The 25,340-nt window shown below is 40.7% G+C and overlaps 1 protein-coding gene and 1 non-coding gene across 2 annotated transcripts in view; one reads left to right on the forward strand and one right to left on the reverse strand.

Annotated features, from left to right (window-relative positions):
* The window catches only part of FAM155A (family with sequence similarity 155 member A), a 431,009-nt gene that overhangs the window by 263,561 nt on the left and 142,108 nt on the right, over positions 1-25,340 (reverse strand). The gene's annotated exons all lie outside the window — the stretch shown is intronic.
* LOC119939753 lies at positions 14,289-14,426 on the forward strand. Its single transcript, XR_005454717.1, has one exon. It is a non-coding gene; the product is annotated as a small nucleolar RNA SNORA7 (small nucleolar RNA).

Consider the following 25,340-nt stretch of genomic DNA (forward strand, 5'->3'; position numbering starts at 1 on the left):
TTTAATAATGGAAATATGATGCATCTGAAGAACTTTCTTTTCTCTTTTCATTTCCATTATGGAAGTTTTATCAGGGTACGTGAGCATGGGAAGTAAGACCAATATGTGACTGGCAATTTGTGAACTGCTGCATTTGTTACAGTTCCTAGAATTGTTTTCATTTTTCCCTTTTGGTGTCACAATTCTTGTGAAACCTTCATTCCAAGACCGTCACCATATTTCTGATTGCTATACACCAGGTTAACATGTTCTCTACTACAGTATCCCAGTTTTCTACTGCTGTCTCACACTTCTCGCAGTTTTTCCTCATTGCTCCTTAAAATAATTTCTTCTCTCTGTGTTAATGTTCCCCCCATTTTGACGCACCATGGGGTAACTGTTTGGGTATCCTGGGGTCCACTATCTTCTGTATCTTGCACAGTAAGGGTGTGATTTGAGGAACACTGCTTTGTTGTTGATGGGCTAACTGCATTCTGGAACCCCTCTGTTTAAGATTGTGTCTCGCCACTTGATGTTGCATGGTGTGGCGATTGTGTTGATGATGCTGTTCTAAGTATCTAGTACAAAACCTGTGGTCACTGCAAGTCTTATAGAGAAGACTAGATATGCTAGTTACCCTGTATATCTTCATTTTGATCCTAATCTTGATGGAATATTGGCCCCACCCACAATCTTAATAATAGTAATGGTATTTATTAAGTGCTTACTATGTGTCAAGAACTGCTCTAAGCACTGGGGTAAATACAAACTAAGCAGGTCAATAATACTGATGGTATTTGTTAAGTGCTTACTATGTGCAAAGCACTGTTCTAAGTGCTGGGGAAGTTACAAGGTGATCAGATTGTCCCACAAGGGGCTCACAGTTTTAATCCCACAACTGTCACACAGCTGACAGTTGGCGGAGTGGGATTTGAACCCATGACCTCTGACTCCAAAACCCAGGCTCTTTCCACTGAGCCAAGCTGAGGTTAGACAGTCCCACCCCTCATGAGGTTCACAGTCTTAATCTTCATTTTCTTCATGGGGAAGCAGCGTGGCTCAGTGGAAAGAGCACGGGCTTTGGAGTCAGAGGTCATCGGTTCAAATCCCGGCTCCACCACTTGTCAGCTGGGTGACTTTTGGCAAGTCACTTAACTTCTCTGTTCCTCAGTTCCCTCATCTGTAAAATGGGGATTAAGACTGTGAGCCCCACATGGGACAACCTGATCACCTTGTAAACTCCCCAGCGCTTAGAACAGTGCTTTGCATATAGTAAGTGCTTAATAAATACCACTATTATTATTATTACTTTACAGATGAGATAAAGGCTCAGAGAAGTGAAGTGACTTGCCCAAGGTCACACAGCAGATAAGTGGCAGAACGGGGATTAGAACCTATGACGTCCGACTCCCAGGCCATGCTACTTCCAAAGTGCCCTTTAGCCTTCTTTATTCAGTTTTCTTTATTTCTTTTATTTCTTCTTTATTCAGTCATGGCAACCGCCATGTTAGAGTAGAGTCATTATAGGGTCTCGATAAACTTCTCAGGACAGCCAAAATTTTCCAGTAGTCTTCGAAGCCAAAACATGATGATGATTTCAATTGCTTGAATAAAGTATACAAACACTATCTAGCCCATGCCCTTGTGGGCCAGGATCAGAATACTGATGTACTTGCCAGAATACAGACAAATACAGACAAATTATTAAGCCTTTACTTAGAGCCTGGACCAACTGATGGTTTAACTGCTAATAATAATAATAATAATAGGTACTTGTAGTATGTGTTGTATGTGTCAAGTATTGGGGTCAATACAGGATATTCAGATAAGATATGGTCCCTGTCTCACAGCCTAATGGGGAGGGAAAAGAGGCATTTTAATCCCCATGGAACAGAGAAGGAAACTGAGGCACAGAGAATTTGAGTAATTAGCTTATGGTCAGAAAACAGGAAAGTGATGGATCCAAGTCTAGAAATTGTGTCTCCCCACTGTCAGTCTTTTGTCTTTCCACTAGACCTTACTGCTATTCTAAGGCTTATGTAAAGCCTTAGGGGAAGCAGCGTGGCTCAGTGGAAAGAGCCCGGGCTTGGGAGTCAGAGGCTATGGGTTCTAATCCTGGCTCTGCCACTTGTTGGCTGTGTGACTTTGGGCAAGTCACTTCACTTCTTTGTGCCTCAGTTACCTCATCTGGAAAATGGGGATTAAGATTGTGAGCTCCACGTGGGACAACTTGATCACCTTGTATCCCCCCAGCACTTAGAACAGTGCTTTGCACATAGTAAGTGCTTAACAAATACAAAAAAAAATAGGTACTTGTCCATCATGCCTCTTAGCGGTGGGATGCGATGAGCAGTGTTTCAAAGCCAGTGGACCAGGCTACATCCCAGGATTAAATAACTTGTCATCTCTCTGGTTTCTATTAGGAAGGACATCACTGACTAGCATCTTGTCAGCAAAGAAGACCAGTGAGATCCCATAATACTTTTTTTATCAGTGCTCTCCCCTTTCAAGTTGAAATTCACCGTTTTTTTTATTCCAAATATGGTTTAGGTGGATGATAGTTCTTTCTGCCAAAAATATAGAAGTTTGCAATGTACTTTCTTCTTCTCCTCTAACATATTTTTTTTTTTTACAGTTCACTAGGAAACTCAGGACTCCTGAGTTGCTGAAAATAGAATTTCCCAAATTGCCAATTTAGCTCAAGAATGTGAGATGGACAAAAACCATCTCTAGTAGCCCATATTTCAACTATTTCTCCCAGGCTAAAAAAAAAAGCGAAAAAGGAAAAAAAAAATCAACATTCTTATTGTTTAGAAAACAGAGTTAAATTGGTATTGTTGACATTTTTTCACACCAATTTCAAATAATAAAAATCCATCTAGACCCTATACTGCATCTATGCCCAATAAAGTAATCTGTAACCCCTAAACCAAATGTATTTAACCTTTTACTTCACATAGAATTGGATCAGAGATAGGTAGGTTGGCATACATCATAAATGTTACTTTTTGAAACGTAAGATCTTGGAATTTGAGAGGGAGCTATCACAGGACTCTATCTTTAAAATTATCATGAGTGAACTTTGATTGCTTTGGAGAAAACCTTTATGCTTAAAATATATAAGATGAGAAAGAAAGCTGGAAAATAAGAAAAAAAGTGTTAAATTCGTGGGTGACCAATGAACCATGGTATCTGTATTCCATATTCTGTGTTTCCATCTGTTATACCAAATAGAACTGGCTATCTATTTTGAAAAAGGTGTGATCTGGGCCCATAGTTCAACACTATTATAATTTATATTTCATATACTGTGTTCCAGTAGATTGTTCCATCCCGTTTCACTCTAGTGGGATGTATCAAGACCAAGACGTGATCAGTTCAAGTCATAAGCAGTGGATTGTGCTTTCATGTCTTACTTTAAATAGGAAAACAAGGTGTTTCATTTTAAAACTTCCAGTTGTTATTCATTCTCTTTACACAGTTCCAAAAGTAAAATGGAGCAAATACAAGTGCCTAACCATTCAGTTCAGCTCAAGCTTTTATACACAAGTTAGCAACCAGAACCCCTTACATTTTCTAAACCACTAGCCTTTAGATCAAATATTGTTAACTGCTCTCTCTACATAGGATACTTTGTCTTAGAAATGCTAACAACAAAATGGCTTGCTGGGCTCAGGAAGGACAGTCAATTAATCAATCGACGATCAGTGGTATTTAATAATAATGGTATTTGTTAAGCGCTTACTGTGTGCCAAGCATTGTACTAAGCACGGGGGTAGATACAAGGTAATCAGGTTGTCCCACGTGGGGCTCACAGTCTTTATCCCCATTTTACAGATGAGGTAACTGAGGCTCAGAGAAGTCAAGTGACTTGGCCAAAGTCATCCAGCAGACAAGTGGTGGAGCCAGAATTAGAACCCACGACCTCTGACTCCCAAGCCCAGGCTCTTTCCACTGAGCCATGCTGTATTTATTGCACTTATTGTGTACAGCACACTATTCTTGGGATAGTACAGTACAACAGATTCTGTAGACGTGTTCCCTGCCCACAAAGAAATTACGGTCTAGACTAAAGGTATCTATGAATATAGGTGTATGCATATATACTTAGACTTACAGCCAAAATAATTTCTAAAGGGAGCTCCTGTGACAGCCATGTTACATGGGCACATAGTGGAAAATAATGAAATTATGGTCTGAGCCAGCGTCTTCTTCCCTCTCTCCGTTTTCTCAGCCTGTACCTGTCAAACAGGGGACGCAAAGCCCCAGAAAAGTTCCATTCTTCCTTTTCTCCTTTCTTCCCACACCTGAAGCAGTCCTCCCTAATGGAAGCTTGGAAGCAGCGTGGTTCAGGGGAAAGAGCACGGGCTTGGGAGTGAGAGGTCATGGGTTCAAATCCTGCCTCCACCACTTGTCAGCTGTGTGACTTTGGGCAAGTCACAATTTCTCTGGGCCTCAGTTACCTCATCTGTAAAACGGGGATTAAGATTGTGAGCCCCACATGAGACAACCCAATCACCTTGTATCCTCCAAAGCGCTTAGAACAGTGCTTTGCACATAGTAAGTGCTTAACAAATACCTAAATTATTATTATTATTATCCACAAGGCTGGTGAGGCTGTATATATTTCCTCGTTTCTGCCCACCAGCATGCTATACCATGAGAACTGAGTTACTTTTCAGCACTGTATTTAAGTAGGTATTTTAATGTTCAAGGGTCACAGTTTCTCCCTGGGGTTAATCAATCAATGGTATTTATTGAGATCTCACTGTGTTCAGAGCACTGTACTAAGCATTTGGTAGAGTACGATACAAGACAATTAGAAACATTCCCTGTCTGTAATGAGCTTACAGTCTAGAGGAGAGCTTACAGTCTAAAAGGGATAATATAACGTCATCAGGGCCATTTCTTCATGCAGGATCTGGTGCTTTCAGAAATTACATAACAATCGGCCAATAATACTAAGGTCTTCAGTGAACCAGAACCATCTGCGTGGCCTAGTGGAAAGGGCCCAAGAGAGAAAGAGAGCATCTGGAGACCTAGTTTCTGATCCTGGCTCTGGCACTTGCTTAAATTGTGACCTTGTGCAAGTCCCTTAACTTCTCTTGACCTCAGTTTACTCATCTGTAAAATGGGGATTAACTAATAATAATTAATAATAATTATGGCCTGTTAGATGTTTACTATGTGCCACGCACTATACTAAGCACTGGGGTGGGTACAAGCAAATCATGTTGGACACAGTCCCTTTCCCACGTGTGGTTCATAGTCTCAATCTCCATTTTACAGGTGAGATAACTGAGGCCCAGAGATTTGTCCAGGGTCACACAGCAGAGCTGGGATTGGACCCCATGACCCTCTTACTCCCAGACTCGTACTGTATCCACTATGCCGTGCTGCTTCTGTAAAAAGGCCACTACACCTTCCGTAAAAAGTCCATTTTACAGAGAAGAAACTGAGGCCCAGAAGTATAAGTGACTTGTCCAAGGTCCCACGGTGATAGAGTTGAAATTAGAACACACATCTTGTGACTTCCAAGTCCAAGCTCTTTCCACTAGGGAATACTGCTTAAACAATTTAAGGAAATACAAAATTTGAGAGTCCTTTCATTACAAACGGGACTCAACCTACCTGGAGCCTTTGCTCCAGATCCCTAGAGCATTTAACTTCAGAATTAACATCTTCAGTTATCTGTAACATTTTACGAACTAATCAGGTTAACTATAGTCTGAGTCCCCATTTTATAGATGGGGAAACTGAGGCACAGAGAAGTAAAGTGATTTGCCCAAAGTCACACAGCAAACAATGGCAAAGCTGGAATTAGAACCCAGTAGTGTCATTGTAATAGCTGACTGGTTAAGGCGTTGGACTTGAAATCCCGTGGGGTCTCCCCAAACGTTACAACCCTGCTCACAGCAATGGGGCCAACTATTTTCTAATGGATAGAGCATGGGCTTGGGAGTCAGAAGGACCTGGATTCTAATCCCGACTCTGCTACTTGTGTGCTGTGTGACCTTAGGTATGTCACTTAACTTCTCTGTGCCTCATGTACCTCATCCATAAAATGGGGATTAAAACTGTGAGCCCCATGTGAGACATGGACAGTGTCCAACTTGAATGCTTCGTATCTACCCCAGCAGTTAGAACAGTGTCCGGCTAGTAACTGCTTAACAAATACTATTTAAAAAAAAAAAAAGGTCCTTCTGACATTCAGGCCCATGCTCTATCCACTGGGCCAGGCCACACATTTTCATTTTTCTTATTTCCATTATTGAGACCATTAAATAGCCCAGCCTATTTAAGTATTTTGTGTGTTTCCTCCTTTAGGATTTTCAAAACACTTAAAACTGTTTATGTCAGGATATAAACATAGGAATCTCCTTGTCCATCCCTGAAACATGCAAACTACCTAACCACATGCAGCAGTGTAATTTAGAACAGGAAGAATAGGATGAAATTGCAGAGGGAATTAAGTAGACAGAAGGCAATTACTAAGTAACAGTTTGTACAAGATACCAGCTTTAAAAGAACCTTCTCTTTTGTGGAGAAGATTAGCAGGACTTTCATAGATCTCAGTGCTAATTTTCAAATAATAGCCACCAGCACAGTGGGGGCAAAAACTCATCATTCACTTGGCAGTAGTAGTAATAATAATAATGTATTTGTTAAGTGCTTACTATGTGTCAGACACTGTTCTAAGCACTGGGGTAAAGTATAATTGAGTTGGCCACTGTCCCTGTCCCACATAAGGCTAACAGTCTTGAACCTCATTTTATTGATGAGGTAACTGAGGTACAGATAAGTTAAGTGACTTACTCAAGGTCACACAGCAGACAAGTGGTGGAGCCGTTATTAGAACTCAAGTCCTGACTCGGCCCGTGCTCTGTCCACTAAGGCACGACACTTCTCTGTAGCATTGATTGGGCATGTATTATGCAAAGAGCATTGTACTAAGCAGTTTATGAGCATAAACGTGTCTACCAACTCTGTCATATTGTACTCTTCCAAGTGCTTAGTACGGTGCTCTGCTGGTTCAATATGTCATCCTATCCTGACTGGATTACTGCATCAGCCTCCTATCTGATCTCCCATCCTCCTGTCTCTCTCCACTTCAATCTATACTTCATGCTGCTGCCTGGATCATCTCTGTGCAGAAACGCTCTGGGCATGTTTCTCCCCTCCTCAAAAATCTCCAGTGGCTACCAATCAACCTATGCATCAGGCAAAAACTCCTCACCCTCGGCTTCAAGGCTGTCCATCACCTCGCCCCCTCCTACCTCACCTCCACTCTCTCCTTCTCCAGCCCAGCCCGCACCCTCCGCTCCTCTTCTGCTAATCTCCTCACTGTTCCTCGTTCTCACCTGTCCCACCATCGACCCCCGGCCCACGTCATCCCCCTGGCCTGGAATGCCTTCCCTCCACACATCCGCCAAGCTAGCTCTCTTCCTCCCTTCAAAGCCCTACTGAGAGCTCACCTCCTCCAGAAGGCCTTCCCTGACTGAGCCCCCTCTTTCCTCTCCCCCTCCTCCCCCTCCCCATCTCCCCGCCTTACCTCCTTCCCCTCCCTACAGGACCTGTATATATGTACGTATGTTTGTACATATTTATTACTCTATTTTATTTGTACATATTTGTTCTATTTATTTTATTTTGTTAATATGTTTTGTTTTGTTGTCTGTCTCCCTCTTCTAGACTGTGAGCCCACTGTTGGGTAGGTACCGTCTCTATATGTTGCCAACTTGTACTTCCCAAGCGTTTAGTACAGTGCTGTGCACACAGTAAGCGTTCAATAAATACGATTGAATGAATGAATGAACATAGTGCTCAGTAAATACAATTCATTGATTTATTCAGACAAGGAGCTACGCATACAAATATAGACTACTTATACTAGGTAATAAGAGGAAAAACGTAACTGCAACTAAGAATGGCAGAAAGTGAACAAAGAAAAAAAGCAAATAAATAAAATAATGATACAAGGAAAAAGTAAATAGCAGAACTTCAAGGGAGGCTGATTCAATGACATGGTCAAAGGGTGCAGGGAATGACTTGGGAATCATTTTTGAGAAAGGGGCTTTTTTATACCCTTTCAAGGACTTGTACCCTCCATTCACCCATCCCTCAGCAACACTGTAGTTACATACATATTGGTAACATTTATTTCAATATAACAATATGTATCAATATATAAAAATATCTATATTTCTTTAACAATGAATACAATTGATTTCAGGATAGTAATAATAATAATTTGTTTTATTATGGTATTTGTTAAGCACTTGTTATGTGTCAAAAACACTGTTATAAGCCCTGGGGCTTATAACAGTTAATTAGATTGGACACCTATCCTATCCTGCATTCATTCAATCATATTTATTGAGCGCTTACTGTGTGCAGAGCACTGTACTAAGCGCTTATGCATGGGACTCACAATCTAAGTGGGACAGCAAGAAAACAGATGCAGAGAAGTTAAGTGACTTGTCCAAGGTCACACAGCATGCACTTGGCAGTGCCAGGATTGGAACCCAGAACCTCTAATTCCCAGGCCCATGCTTTGTTAAGAGGAAAACACTCTACTAAGTACTAGGGTCGATACAAGATAATCAGGTCAGTCGTAGTCCCTTTCCCACGTGAAGTTCACCATTTAATAGGAGGGGGAACTGGTATTGTATGCCCATTTCACAGATGACGAAACTGGGACCCAGAGAAATGAAATGACTTCTCCAAGGTCACAAAGCAGGTGAGTGGCAGAGGTCGTATTAGAACCCTGCACCCCTAAGTCCCAGACCCGTGCTGCTTCCCCTAGGCCAGGCTCCCTCAGAAGGCTTTAAAGAGCAGATGTGAAGAACTCTCTTTCCATTCCTTTCATTTTCCCAGTCTGGCTTGCAAACTGAAAAGGATAGATAACACCAATCGGAAACATCACTGAGCATTGAGAACACCAATGCATGTTTTAAATATCATAAAGCAATTAATCTTTTATATAAAACCTACGGACACCTGCTAGCCTTAAAATAGAGTATTATGCCTTCCTGATATAAAAGATCTCATTTAAAAAGGACAAGCAGGATTCATGGCTGACCACTTTTTTTTTTATTATAAATCACCTGACACTTCCAACTTATCCCTATGCTCCGCTACAGCCTGGTGAACAAGATTTAAGACAAAGGCCCAGGTCCTTCTTCTGCAAGGATCAAATTGCCATTGCTCTTCCTCCTAGTCAAAGCTATTAAGATATCCCCTTCATGTTGGGATTGTTTTTCCCAGCAAAATGTCAAGTGGGTACATTAATTGATCTTTTGCCACTTTGTTAGCCTCAATTAAAAATTTAGACCACTGCAATTTATTATAGTAAATAGATTTTTCAATCCAGGCAGTGGGAACCTTAGACTATCTCCCTTTCATTTAAATGAGTCTGATTCTAAGCAATATGTTGGAAAGACCGTTTTCACACAGTTGTTACCATGGAAATATCATTGTGCTTGCAATTTTCATATTTGCTGTTTTAACTCACAATTTACCAAAAATGCCAGTCTTTGCTTCATTGGCAGGTTAACAACTGAGGACTACTCGAGTCTAATTAAAATGAACATGGCCAGCCAAATGGTCACGAGAAGAGGTTTCAAAGCCTAGTTGACAGGATTATCCTAATCGTTCACTATTCATGTATCATGTATTCATGTATTTATTGAGCACTAACTACAGCAGAGCACTGTACTTTACTCTAGGAGGGTGCAATGTGAATAAAAGATATGATCCCCGTTCTCAAGGTACTTATCGGCTGTCGGAAATACAGGTTAATAGACATTGGATGTATGCAATGGGAACAGGAAAAATGTATAGATGCACCTGTTAGCATTGGAGGAACATCCAATAGTTGGATGTTTTTTAATCTTGCTATGGATGGTTGTCTCAAATGAAGAAAATAGTTCTACCCTATTCTCCTCATAGGTACTCCTGTTTAGGAAATATTTTTGCATCTTTAGCTTGTCAATACCTTAAAGGTAAAAGGAAATCCCTCAGGCAACCTAGTAATGGATGGCAAAATCACAAGTGACTTTTACCTTCGATCCAGAATTTAGATGACAGAAACTTCTCTAGATTTTACAAAGCAAGATAATTACACAGCAGGAGAATGAGCCTCTACTGAGAATCACTCACTTGGATGGTTGCCCTGAATTGGGGTTGCACAATTACTAAAGAGAAAAACCATTATTTTCATCTAGATACCTTCTCCTGCTTACTCCCATTTTGCCTCCTTTCAAACTGAAGCAGAATTTGTCTTGTGGGATGCAGATATGCTCATCCTCAAATATTTCACTGTGATTCCTTTCCTTTTTTTTAATACAAAGGAGGAAAACACCAGTTTAATTTGATAACAATGCGATGTTGCCAGAGAAGAAAACAAGATTGTAAAATGGTGTCAAACTTAAAACGCAGAAATTAAGCAAATCACAGGCAAGGTCAGCTAACCCTGCTCAGACACTTCATAATCTCTCCAAAACAGGGAAATTTATTTCAAACATGCACATTTCACATAGAGATTTTGGAAGTACTGCAGTTAGAATATATTAAACTCTTTAAGAATGATGCTTTAATGACAAACGGTAGATTTTAAATTTCTTGAGGTTAGGGACTGTGTCTTTTACATGCATTGTACTGTCCCATGTGCTTAGTACAGTGTTCTGCCCTCAGTAGGTGAATGGTACATACTATTTGTTGATCGATGGGATTTGTTTTTGAAATAAATTCCCAGACACAAAAAGGTAGTACAGCTAAATGAAGAATTTGAACAACTCCAGGATGTGATCAAAGAATGACAATAATCAACGGCAGAACAGTCGATAGCTATATTAGGAAATGACATTTAGGCAAAGAGAGCATGTTTAAATTAGAGTTTAATTGTGTCTACCTCTACCAATAGCAGTTCAGGACTCTTCAACTCTTGTCTCCAAACCCAACTTTACAGCGAAATGTTTAATCCTATTGCTCCCTCTTATTCTACTGCAACTCTCAGCCCCAGATTATGACAATTGCAGGTCCCTTCCCCACAGGTTCAGAAAAAAAAGTACAGAAATTATTGGCAGGGCCTGTGACTTCTTTGACTGAAATTGCTGAAGCAGATTTCTGTGGAAATTATCCTGATAGCCCACGGTCTCCCCTGGCAGTCAGAATCCTTCCAGGTGGACTGTATAACTAACCTTAAAGGTATTGCACTGTGGCTTCAGGCTGAAATGCAGTGCATCAGTCAGGATCTCCACTGCACATTATAGGATAAGATAAGATATAGGATAAGATAAGGATAAGAGAATAAAGAAGCAGTGTTGCCCATCGGATAGAATACAGGCCTGATGGCCAGAAGAACCTGTGTTCTAATCCCGGCACTACCACTTGTCAGCTGTGTGACCTTGGCAAGCCACTTCATTTCTGTTCCTCAGTTACCACATCTGTAAAATGGGGGTTAAGACGGTGAGCCCCGATATGCCTGACCCAGTTTGCTTGTTTGTATCCACCCCAGCACTTAGAATAATGCCTGGCACATAGTAAGTGCTTCACAAATATCACAATTATTATTATTATTATTTTTATTAAGGCCCCCAGCACTGTTTCCACACACAACACAAAAGTAGTGAAAATCTGAATCTTGCCTCAGTGGTTGGTTTTAAGAGCTACAAGTTAGATGTATTCCCTCTCAAGGTTGCACCTGCAGACTTTCCAGTCTTCTACCAGTTTTGATTACAGGAGGAAGAGTCAAGCAGAGCCATACCCATTCCATAACTAGCTTGGAAAGTGGCAAGCGAGTGGAAGGCAGTCTGCTACATGTCAAAACTCACCTGTGCTGGGCAGCAGCAGCAAGGGAGAAAGTCTAGGGCGGAGACTCAACTTTACCACGTGGAAGGAGGCAATGGTAAATGACTTCCACATTTTTACCAAGAAAACTCTATGGATACACTACCAGAAGATTGCAGATGGAGGTGGAGCGTTCTGGGTGAGATGCGTCCATGGCATCAGTATGGGTCAGAGGTGACTCGACAGCATAAGACAAATCAGATTTATAATTTGATACTTTATTCTGTTGCATGCTCTCTCCTGATGGAAGCACTTATAACCCATATCTTACTTTTGTAGAAAAGGGAATCCTTACCTAAAAAGAAAATTCTAGTAAAACTGAAATAGTACCAAAATTTTAAAGAATTACCCATTCATTCATTCAATCGTATTTATTGAGCGCTTACTGTGTGCAGAGCACTGTACTAAGCGCTTGGAAAGTACAAGTTGGCAACATATAGAGACGGTCCCTACCCACAGTCTAGAAGGGGGAGACAGAGAACAAAACAAAACATATTAACAAAATAAAATAAATAGAATAAATATATACAAATAAAATAGAGTAATAAATACGTACAAACATATATACATAGACACGAAGAATAAAATTAAAACACAGTGAGGTCTTCAGTTTTTGGTCAACTGCCATAGGAATTTAGATGCTTATTACATTCACCACTGGAGGACTCCCATAATTTTCCTTTGATGCTAACTACCCAAACATACTTAAAATACACATGTAAAATATTCCACTACTACAACTTCACCTGCACCTCATAACTAAAAAAGACACCTTCCTGTTAGGTATGGGTGGGATGAATTTTATGTCGTTGAATGAATTTTCAACTGATTTTTAAATAATTATTGAAAAGGATGTTAAAGAGATATATTTGACACAAAAATATTTCAGTTTTACAGTTTTTACAATAAGAAAAACTAAAGCTAGATTCACCACCTATTTGGATTAATGGAAAAGGCACTGTTCTCTTCGAATCTAGGCCTAGATCATTCAATAACTCTACTTGGCAGGATGGGGGTGAGAAGTAGGGATGAGGTGGTACAATTATACAGTGAGAAGCAGCATAGCCTAGTGAGTCAGAGGACCTGGATTCTAACTCCCAGCTCTCAAGTTACATACCTTGTGACCTTGGGCATGGCACTTTGTTTCTCTGTGCCTCAGCTTCCTCATCTGTAAAATGGGGAATCAAATGTCTGTTCTCCCCTTCCTTCGACTGTGAGCCCCTAATGGTGCAGGGATTGTGCCCAGGCTGATTAACTTGTCCTGGCTCATCACTCAGTAAGTGCTTGGCATGTCGTAAGCACTTCACAAACACTGCAACTGTTATTGTTATTATTTTTGGCTATAAAAACGTACTTTATTTTCCATTAACCCCAAACCAAATACATTCAGAGCTTCCAAATGTGTTTGATTAATAACTATGTTTATAAATCCTATTTTCTGGTGAAGGAGTCATAAGAAAAAGTTAATTGCCAAGTTTATCACCCACCAAATACGATACATGTGAAAAGAGTGGTATTGCATATTTTTAAAAATGAAGAATGTGTGGTCTTGATACTAGGACACAAAAGAGAAGAGAAAGCCATTGGATTTTTTTGTCTTTTAAAAAAAATTCCACCCACAGAGACATTGATCAGATTTAGTCTTTTCCTAAATGAGCTAAGGTGGGAATGATCAGATTTTCATAAGACAGTAATTGATTAGGCTCTTTGATGAAACTATTCAGAAAGCAAAAAAACAACTTGCAGTAAAGCAAAAAATCTTTAACATCTCAAAGCACCTCATGAACAAAAGAGAGTGATTGATTGATTTTTATAGCACCTTGCAGTGTGAAGTGCAGTGGAATCTAAGAAAGATGCATGACTTTCCACCACTTCAAAGTTGAAGAGATTCCGGGATATGAAGCATTCTCCAAACTAAGTCTTTCACTCATAGATAAAGACGCTCCCTGGGCCTAGAAATACTTGAACAGCCCATTGCTTATGGAAAAATAAGCAGTCCAAGCCTCATCACAGATAAAGAGGAAATCTTATGAAGATGAAAAGAACAGAGAAACACTGTAATTGCCTTCTAATGCTCTTTTCACCGTTGAGGATGAGATTCTTGAAAATGTAGAAGGTAAAATGTGAAAAGGTACCCTTAGCACCAACTATCTGGTATTAATCAACCGACTGGAGTCAGAGGTCGTGGGTTCAAATCCCAGCTCCGCCACTTGTCAGCTGTGTGACTTTGGGCAAGTCACTTAACTTCTCTGGGCCTCAGTTACCTCATCTGTAAAATGGGGATTAAGACTTTGAGCCCACGTGGGACAACCTGATCACCTTGTCACCTCACCAGCGCTTAGAACAGTGCTTTACACATAGTAAGTGCTTAGTAAATGCCATTTTAAAAAAAAGCTATCGTGTAAGCTGCTCATGAGTGTTCACCATCTAGTTTCTTTTAGGTGGCCGAAAAGCTAATGCCCCTCTCAGGGTTGCACCTGGAGAGTTTACAGCACTCTACCAATCACAACTACAGGAGGGAGAGTCGAGCAGAGGCCTACCCATTCCATTCCTAGCTTGGGCAGTGGCTAGTGAGTGGAAGGCAATCTGCTACAAGTCAAAACTCACCTGTGCTGGGCAGCAGCAGCAGCATGGGACAGAATAGAGGGCAGAGACTCGTTAATTGTGCAGAAGGAGGCAATGGTAAGCCACTTCCATATTTTTACCATGAAAACTCTATGGATACACTACCAGAATGATTGCAGATGGAAGTAGGGCATATTGGGAGAGACTTGTCCATGGTGTTGCTGTGGGTTGGACACGACTCGACAGCATAAGACAACGACAAATGACAACAACAAAAGATCATGATTTCTTTCTCAACACATGAAACACCACAGAAAAGTCCCAGGCCTTCAAGCGTGACACTGTTATCAACATCTTCAAGAATGAAGGAGAGCTCACTATGCAAACTATCCTGATAACTCATTGTTTCCACTGGCAGCAGGATTCTAGCCAGAGTCATCATCATTATCATCAATTGTATTTATTGAGCGCTTACTATGTGCAGAGCACTGTACTAAGCGCTTGGGAAGTACAAATTGGCAACATATAGAGACAGTCCCTACCCAACAGTGGGCTCACAGTCTAAAAGAGTCCATTTGGGTAGAATATTTAGCTGACCTTATTTACATCAGGCCACATTGCAGTACATTGGTCATGATCTTTAACACATTAAATACAGGAGAACTATAGTGAACAATACCAAGACCACTACCCTGTTTTCACAGACATTACCAAAGCCTTTGACACCGTGAAAAGATCTGGAATCTGCTACCTATTAAGTGAATCTGAAAGACTAAGAATGGAACTAAGGGCTTTATGCTGCTCCATGATAATACAGCCTTTTGAATCAAAGCTAAAATATCCTAACTAATCCTTCTCCATGGCTACTAGAATGAAACACAGCCTTGTGGTAAATCCAGTAGAGTTCAGCAACAGAAGCCTACTTGAAGATGGAATGGAGCTCTCGGAAACTGTGTCAGAATAAATGTCTGACTTGCCAAGAAACAACTGACAGTGAGCATCATTGAAATACTATGAGGCAATCATTCAGGAATTGCTGGGTAGACACAGAACAAATGCAAATAATTATACATCACTTTTCAGAACCAGTATGCAACACAGATTATCAGTAAGTCAGAGAAAAGCTGAGTGATGTATCACTGTATCCAGCAATCCCGATCTATACCCAAAGATTTCCATCAATCGTATTTATTAAGCACTTACTGTGTGCAGAGCAGTGTACGAAGCGCTTGGGGAAAGCACAATACAACAGAGTTAATAGATACGTTTCCTGCCCACAGTAAGCTCATTGATAAACCAGAATTTGGTCTCACTAAATTCTGCTAACCAGCTGTTTACATCATCTAATGATAGTGCAATTAGCCTCAACTTAATATCAACCTCCATACAGATTGAAGATGTATAAAGCTGCATTAGTGTCCAATCTTTCCATCAATATTAAATGACAGGTTGAGATTACCAAGAATGACTTTCTTAAACACAGCTGGCTGAATAGAACCAAGGTCACCACCCAGAGTAACTCAGCCTTGCTGGAGAATGAGATGGAAGTAGAAGACAAGCAGCATGGCTCATTGGAAAGAGCATGGACTTTGGAGTCAGAGGTCATGGGTTCAAATCCCGGCTCCACCAATTGTCAGCTGTGTGACTTTGGGCAAGTCACTTAACTTCTCTGGGCCTCGGTTACCTCATCTGTAAAATGGGGATGAAGACTGTGAGCCCCCCGTGGAATACTCTGATTACCTTGTAACCTCCCCAGTGCTCAGAACAGTGCTTTGCACATAGTAAGCACTTAATAAATGCCATTAAAAAAGAGCATTTTTAGGTAATTGCTCTAGGCAAAACAGAACTTTCAAACAGGGAGGGCAGAACCAGAAATGTAAAGACACAGTAAAACACAAAATCAAACAAGCAGATAGTGCAATGGACACATGGAAGACAACAGCCGATGGAAGACAACAGCTGCTAGTAGACCAGCTTGGCACACAGTAGTCAGTACAGAGTTTTGTTTTCCTGGAACAAACTTTGAAAAGGCTATCTTAATTCATCCATTCAATCATATTTATTGAGCGCTTACTGTGTGCAGAGCACTGTACTAAGTGCTTGGGAAATACCAGTCAGCAGCATATAGAAACGGTCCCTACCCAACAATGGGCTCACAGTCTAGAAGGAGGAGACAGACAACAAAACAAAACACATTTGCGCAGGTTTTATTCAGCTATACTGTCGATCTTGAACAAAATCTTCCCATCGATACTATCATATTTAAAAGCAAAGGGAAACTGCAAGTCCTTTGCTTCCATTTTAACTCCTGTTTAGGTAAACCATTTTTATTCCTTTTTCCCATCGATACTATCATATTTAAAAGCAAAGGGAAACTGCAAGTCCTTTGCTTCCATTTTAACTCCTGTTTAGGTAAACCATTTTTATTCCTTTTTCCAGCAGTGGTCCACAGAGAAAATATTTTAGTGTTAGAAAGAAGCTGGAAAGAATAGGAAAAAAAAAAAAAGAATAGAGCGGAGAAAAATGGGATAGAAATTTCAAGTCCATTTACAAATGCCATTGCCAATTTTCCTCTTCCTCAATTACTTTACATCATAAATTCTATTTATAATTTTTTGCTATTTCAGAAAACATTGAGGTAAAGAATAAGATAATGAAACCTACTTATCATTCAGGGCTTGGTCCTGTCTCTGGATTACAGTGTTTTTAATGTAGCATTTGGGAATGGAAAAGGTTAGCTAGAATCTTCTTTAAAAATGATTAGAATAATTTGCCTCAGTCATCGCTTTTCCAAGACCATTCTTCATATAAAAATGGTCTTGTATGGTCTTATGCAGTCGAGTCGTTACCAACCTGTAGCAACTCTATGGACACAATTCTCCCGGAACGCCCCACCTCCATCTGCAATCATTATGGGAGTGTATCCATAGAGTTTTCTATGGATGTAAAATTTGCTTCTGCCAAAACAGGACTAGGCAATTTTTATAGAGCAGCAGTAGTAGTTAGCAGTAGTAATAATGTCCTTTACTGAGCTTCTAATTGATGCAGTGCACTGTAATATCCACCTAAGTATGAGAAAGCTACTCAGGCTACACTTATAAAATATTTAGTGTTCACAATACCTTTTATAAAATACCTATGGTATGTACTGTAGAAAGAACCTTCAAATTGTTTCTACAAATTTACAAGACATAAACATTCTGGTAAATTGAATTTAGGGATTCCTGTGGGTAGTGGTGTTATATAGATTTTCATTTTTCCACAACATAGGAGTGGGTAGGAAAGAAGGAAGTGATTGGCAGCATAGCCCATGGGCCATAATTTGCTCCCCCTTCCCCTGATCTAGAATTACCATCAAATATCTAGGGACCCATAAACCTGATTTTAAAATTCATGAATGCAAATTGAGATGACCTTGATGAAAAAAGGTAGGACTCAAAAAGTAAACTTCCATAGAAAAATGTGCTACAAAAAATGTATACTAAACTGAAATAGGAACCACCATTCAGTAACATTTTACTATTTATTTCTATTGTGTGCAGACTATAGATAGTTCTGGGAAAGTAAAACAGAATCAATCAATGGCATTTATTGACCACTTACTGGGTGCCAAGCTGTTTCAAGCACTTGGAAGACTACCATAGAAGAGTTGGTAGATTTATGTGATCCCTGCCTACAAGGAACTTATAGCTTATGAGGGGACACTGACATTAAAATAAATTGCATTAAGGGAAAATAGATTACGAGAATAAGTAAATCAGTGTTGTGGGCCTGGGGTGAGTATCAAAAAATTTAAAGTGTGCAGACCAAATACACAGTCCCTTCTGTCATAGAGCTCATGATTATGTGGGTTTTTTTAAATCTTCATTCAGTGTATGAATTGTAAAGCATCCTTTTCAAAATTTCACTGAAACCATCCTTAAGAAAGAAATTTGTGAAATTAAGGCATGTAGATTGATTTGAAACTTTCTAAGTGAAGAAGAATGGATGTTAAAATTCATTTGGTTGATATGTATTTATGTAACAACAAAGCCTTGAATAAAAACAGAAAACAGTAGTATGTATATGTATATAATAATACATGTGTATATATATATATATATGTATATATATATATTGCCTGAAATCCAATGAACAACTCCTTTCCTCCTATTTCCAAATTTAGAGTTCCATTCCACTCATTCTCTTGCCCAGACCCTCTGCTACAGTGGGAGAAATTGCAGGTTGAAGAAAGATGTGGTGATGGTAGTAGCATCAATTGAAGTTTCTATTTCAATCCAAGTATTGGTTCAGAAAATACGGACATTTTCATGCGATCTATTCCCTTTCCCCTAGTAACTCTTTTACAGGACCATTTTAGTCTTTTCCATGACACATGTAAGTCAGGTTGAGAAAATTAGATGTTTGAGAGTAAAGAGTCAGCTGAAGAATTACAATTTTTGTTTTATTCTAGAAGAGGAGGTGGGAGGGAGACTGGAGCAACTTAGATAGTATTCATTATCCATTACAATACCAGCAGCAGCCAACTAAAATGTATTCTTAGACTGTAAGGGCCTCCTGTAGACTGTACGCTCCTTGTGGACTGGGAGTGTGTCTCAACTCTGTTGCATTGTAATAATAATAATAATAAGGATGGTATTTGTTAAGCACCTACTATGTGCAAAGCACTGTTCTAAGCACTGGGGGGAAACAAGGTGATCAGGTTGTCCCACGTGGGGCTCACAGTCTTTATCCCCATTTTACAGATGAGGGAACTGAGGCACAGAGAAGTTATGTGACTTGCCCAAAGTCACACAGCTGACAATTGGCGGAGCTGGGATTTGAACCCATGACCTCTGACTCCAAAGCCAATGCTCTTTCCGCTGAGCCACGCTGCTTCTCTTGTACTTTCCCAAGTGCTTAGTACAGTGCTCTGCACATAGTAAGCACTCAGTAAATACCAATGATTTGACTGATTAATATCATCCACTCAGGAGTGCCATCTTAACAGCTGCTTTAACACATTTTCAATTTGATTTATTTCATCAGCAGGCATCTATGGAGAGCTTGGGTTGCTCCTACACTGTAACTAACCATTTAGGGATGTATCGAGGAAGAATGAGTCAATCAACCAATCATATTTACTGAGCACTCACTGTGTGCAGAGTACTGTACTGTGTAGAGAAGCAGCGTGGCTTAGTGGAAAGAGCTTGGGCTTTGGAGTCAGAGGTCATGGGTTCAAATCCCAGTTCCGCCGATTGTCAGCTGTGTGACTTTGGGCAAGTCACTTCACTTCTCTGGGCTGCAATGACCTCATCTGTAAAATGGGGATGAAGACTGTGAGCCTCCCGCGGGACAACCTGATCACCTTGTAACCTCCCAAGTGCTTAGAACAGTGCTCTGTTAGTAAGTAAGCACTTAATAAATAATAGTTAATAGTAAGCACTTAATAAATATCATTATTATTATTATTATTATTATTACTTGGCACCTGGGAGAGTACAATATAATAGTGTTGGTAGACGTATTCCCTGCCAACTAGGAGTTTACACTGTAAAGGGAGAGAACAGTCTGAAGGGAGATTCAAGACCGTCACTGCTCTCGAGGATCTCAAAATGTAAGATATAAGGCACATACAGAAACAACTAACAACATGTTAATGAACCAACTCAAAGGTGAAAGGTCAACAACCTCAACACCTGGCAATCCACAATGTACAGATATCCCATACTGGACATACTTAGTGTTGAAGAGTGGGAGGAAACTGTTGCTTTTTCTTCATACAGGTGCTTGGGCTTGGGAGAAGGGCTAGGAGCACTGAAAAGCGCAACGGGAGATAGGGAGAAAGCCACCCAGGCTAAGCAAAAAGGTGTGTCATGTTCGCAATGATGCAAATGTAACATTGTTAACACGAACCAAATTTAATAGGATGTATGCTTAATACTCTCCTAAAGAAATCAGAGACCTAGAAAATGTTCTTGGTTCCTGCCCTCAGGTCCCGATGACTCAAGTTTTCGTTCGTCATTTTTTTTTTAATGGTATTTAAGTGCTTACAATGTTCCAGGAACTGTAGTAAGCACTTGTGTAGATATGAGAGAATCAGATTGGACACAGTCCAAGTCCCTTATGGGGCTCACAGCTTTAATCCCCATTTTACAGATGAGGTAACAGGCACAGAGAAGTTAAGCAACTTGCCCAAAGTCACACAACAGACAAATGGTGGAGCCAGGATTAAAACCTAGGTCCACTGACTCCCAGAGTCATGCTCCTTCCACTAGGCTACATTGCTTCTCTAGTTCTCTATAAAGTATGACTCCTCTGCTAATCAATCAATCAATCAATGGCATTTACTGACTGCTTATTGTGTGCAGAGAACTAAGGGGTTAGGAGAATAGACTACAACAGAGTTACTAGGCACATTTTCTGCCCTCAAGGAGCTTACAATATAGAAGGGAAGACAGCCATTGATATAAATAAAATATTCACAAATTTGTGGATAAGGCCTGTGGGGCCACAACCATTTAATTTGGTGCCAGGTCTGAAATCTATCTGTCAAAGTTCCTGCTTCCCTCCTTCTAGGGGAATTAGCCATCTTCTACTGAAGCAGCACAGATATCCTGTCCACAATGACATCCATCTCTTCTGATCCCTATCCCTCTATTCCAGCTAACCCTGGTTTCCCCCCACCCCAGCTCTGTGGTTTAGTGGATAAAGCATGGGCCTGGGAATCAGAGGACCTGAGTTTTAATCCTGGCACTGCCACTTGTCTGCTTTGTGACCATGGGCAAGTCATTTAACTTCCCTGTGGCTCAGTTTCCTCATCTGTAAAAAGGAGATTCAATACTTGTTCCTCTCCTACTTAAAGAGCTCCACGTCGGACAGAGGCTGTGACCAATCCACACACACACACTGTGTCTACACCAGTGCTTCACACATGGAAAGCACTTAATAAAAATTGTTATTATTATAATAATTTTTACACTTTAACACTATTAACACTGTTTAAACAAGTGATACCCAGTAAAAGCTCTCTAAGCCATGCGGTGAGCACTGCCCCCTCCCCCTCCCCACCACTCCTTTCTCCAGCCTCATCCACAGTTCAGAAATAAATGCAGCTGGGATCTGCCTCAGTGACAACTGAACTGAAGAAGTAAGTTAAAGTGAGCTTCTCCTACAAAAGTAAGAAGCACAAACTGTCACTCCGGCATCCAGTTGGATCCATTACCCAGAAGCACAACTTGAGCCAAAAAATAAAGTTGCCAAACAAGAAATAAACTGGAACAAAATATTGATGTTTCCTATCCACCCAGCCATCCATTGAAAGCCTTTCAAAAACAAGCACAATTGTTTGAAATTGTCTGGTGCTAATTCCTCAGTACTTGCAAGTTGAAACAAAACATTTTTCCTTTGCACAGCTAATTGAAATATTAAGCTACTGAACTGTTAGACAAATCACAGGGCCTAATCAGACAAACAGTACTCTACTGTAAATTTTAGGATTCAATACACACACTCCCTAAATGATATCCTTCCTTCCTGAATGCCTAAGCCTAAAAGAGCCAGTGATATCTGTCTACACTAAACTCTAGGGGAAATGAGGAAAAGGATCATTGTAATAGGATCAGGGCAGGGGTAGATATGATTTCGGATCTGCCTCTATTATCTGGTTATCCTCTTCCAAAGCCAGAGAGGGAAAAACATGTTTAAATACCTCTCTATATAAAGGAGCAAGTGCTATTTTCTTGGTTGCCTTCTTGACCTTTCTGATTCTGTTTGTTTTTGAGTTGTTTTTTGGATAGTAGTTGTTAAGCACTGATACAAGATAACCAGGTTGGACACAGTCTCTGTCCAGATGGATCTCACAGTCTAAATGGCTGATATGGGTTGAAGAAAGGTACCTGAAAACGTGGCTCCTTGGTCAGCATGACACAGTAAGCTTTCAAAAAATACAATTGATTTCAGCTTGGTATCCGTTAACTCTTCCAATAAGAAACAGCTTAGCCTAGTGGACATGGCCACAGGCCTGGGTGACAGGAGACCTATTAATCAATCAATTGCATTTATTGAGAGCTTACTGTTTGCAAAACACTATACTATGTGCTTGGGAGACCCGTGTGGTTGAGTTGAAAGAGCACAGGCTTGGGAGTCAGAGGTCATGGGTTCTAATCCAGGCTCGGCCACTTGTCTGCTATGTGACTTTGGGCAAGTCACTTCACTTCTCTGTGCCTCAGTTACCTCATCTATTTAATGGGGATTATGACGTGAACCCCAAGTGGGACAACCTGATTAACTTGCATCTACCCCAGCGCTTAGAACAGTGCTTGGCATATAGTAAGCACTTAACAAATACCATCATTATTATTATTATTATTATTATTATTATACCTCAGAGTTGGTAAACATGTTCTCTCCCCACAACAAGCTTACAGTCTAGATGGGGAGACAGACATTAATATAAATAAATTACGGATATGTGCATGTGTGCTGCACATGAGGGACAGAAGAGGGTGGGATAAGAAGTGAGGGCCTCATCAGAGAAGGCTGTTGGAGGAGATGTGCCTTCAGTAAGGTTCTGAAGCTGCGGAGAGTGATCATCTGTTGGACATGAAAAGGTACGGTGTTCCAGAACAGAGGCAGAATGTGGGAGATAGACTGTCAATGAAATAGACAAGATCAAGGTACAGTGAGTAAGTTGACATTTGCAGAACAAAGTGTGCAGGCTGGATTGTAGTAGGAGAGCAGCTAGTTAAGGTAGGAGGGTGCAAGGTGATTGAGTGATCAAAAGTCAGTGTTAAGGAGTTTCTGTTTGATGCAAAGGTGGATGGGCAACCACTGGAGGTTCTTGAAAAGTGGGGAAACATAGGATGAAGGTTGTTGTAGAAAAATGATCCAGGCAAAGGAGTGAAGTATGGACTGGAGTGGGGAGGTAGGAGGCAGGGAAATTAACAAGGAGGCGATGCAGTAATCAAGACAGGATAGGATAGGATAAGTGCTTGTATTAACATGGTAGCAGTTTGGATATAGAGGATGAAAGTTGAACTGACAAGTTTTAGTGACATTGAATATGTGGGTTGAATGGGAGAGATAATAATAATAATAATGGCATTTATTAAGCACTTACTATGTGCAAAGCACTGTTCTAAGCGCTGGGGAGGTTACAAGGTGATCAGGTTGTCCCATGGGGGGCTCACAGTCTTCATCCCCATTTTACAGATGAGGTCACTGAGGCACAGAGAAGTGAAGTGACTTGCCCAAAGTCACACAGCTGGCAATTGGCAGAGCCGGGATTTGAACCCATGATCTCTGACTCCAAACCCCGGGCTCTTTCCACTGAACCATGCTGCTTCTCCGAGAGATGAGTTGAGGATAATGCCAAGGTTACGGACCTGATACAGGAAGGATGGTGGTGCTGTCTACAGTGACAGGGAAGTCACGGAGTGATTGGGTTTGGGTGGGAAGATAAGAAATTCTGTTTTGGACCCGTTAATTTTGAAGTACATATGTACTGAAGGCAGGAGGAAATGTGAGAATGCAGAGAGGAAGAGAGATCAGGGCTGGAAATGTAAATTTGGGAATCATCAGTATACAGGTGGTAGTTGAAGCCACGGGAGAAAGTGAGTACTCCAACCGAGTGGGTGAAGATGAAGAACTCAGAACTGATCTTAAAAAGACTCCCACAGTTAGGGAGTGGAGGAGGAGCCCACAAAACAGACTGAGAATAAGTGGCCAGAGAGATGGGGGAGGAATACCAGGAGAAGACAGTGCCAGTGAAGCCAAGGTTGGATAATGTCTCCAGAAGAAGGGGATAGTTGACAGCGTCTAAGGCAGCTGAGAGGTCGAGAAGGATTAGGATAGAGTAGAGGCAGTTGGATTTAGCAAGGAGGAGATCATTTGTGATGTTTGAGAGGGCAGTGAAGGGGGCAGAAGCCAGATTATAGGGCATCAAGGAGAGAGCTGGAGAGGAGGAACTGGACAACGGGGTGCTGACAATGACTTCAGAGGGTTTGGAGGGGAATGGTAGGAGGGAGATGGGACACTAACTGGAGCTGTGGGGTCAAGGATGGGTTTTTTTTAGGGGACTGATGTCTGCCATCTAGACTGTAAGCTCATTATGGGCAGGCAACATGACTACTATGTGCTCTGTGCTCTCTCAAACAGTACAGTGTTCTGCACACAGTAAATTTTCAACAAATACAGTTTCTTGGCTGATTGTTTCTGCTACTTTTAGACTGTGAGCCCACTGTTGGGTAGGGACTGTCTCTATATGTTGCCAATTTGTGCTTCCCAAGCGCTTAGTACAGTGCTCTGCACATAGTAAGCACTCAATAAATACGATTGATGATGATGATGCTACTGCACCACAGTGCACAAACTTAAAGAAGATGAGAATGGTGAGAAGAATAAGAAAAGCAAAAGAACAAAGAGAAGGCAACCTGAGAGCTAAGAGGAAAGAAATTTCACTTTTCATGTCATTAGAATGTTTGTTTCTTTTGTTCACAAGAAAAATTCTCAAATTTACTTACTCCTGCTCACTCATCCCTATTGTTCCTCATTCTTTCTCTCCAGAGTTCATAATAAGTCACCTTCTCCCACCCCATGCAATATATAAAGAAGGTTCCAGTTTACATCTTCACAGCCAAAATCTGTAATCATGTTGCTTAGTGTTATATAACTGAGGTACAACACAGCACATGGCCTAAAGAACAAAAAGGACACCTTCATCTATTTTTAACATTTTATTTGTGGATTGGAAGGAATAGTCTGTGTGCACGTGCAGATGTGTTTGCATTGGAACAAGGAAGATGAGACCAGAAGGTGATCCCTGGGTCTCAAAATAGTAGTAGCAGTGGTAGAACAGTGTTAATTGAGCCTCCACTTGGTGCAGTACACTGTACTAGATGCTTGAGAGATTCAGAGTAATGATGTGACACGTTCCATGCCCTATTGGAGCTTATATTTTAATGAGG

The sequence above is a fragment of the Tachyglossus aculeatus genome, chromosome 17, assembly GCF_015852505.1.
Source record: "Tachyglossus aculeatus isolate mTacAcu1 chromosome 17, mTacAcu1.pri, whole genome shotgun sequence".
NCBI lineage: Eukaryota > Metazoa > Chordata > Mammalia > Monotremata > Tachyglossidae > Tachyglossus > Tachyglossus aculeatus.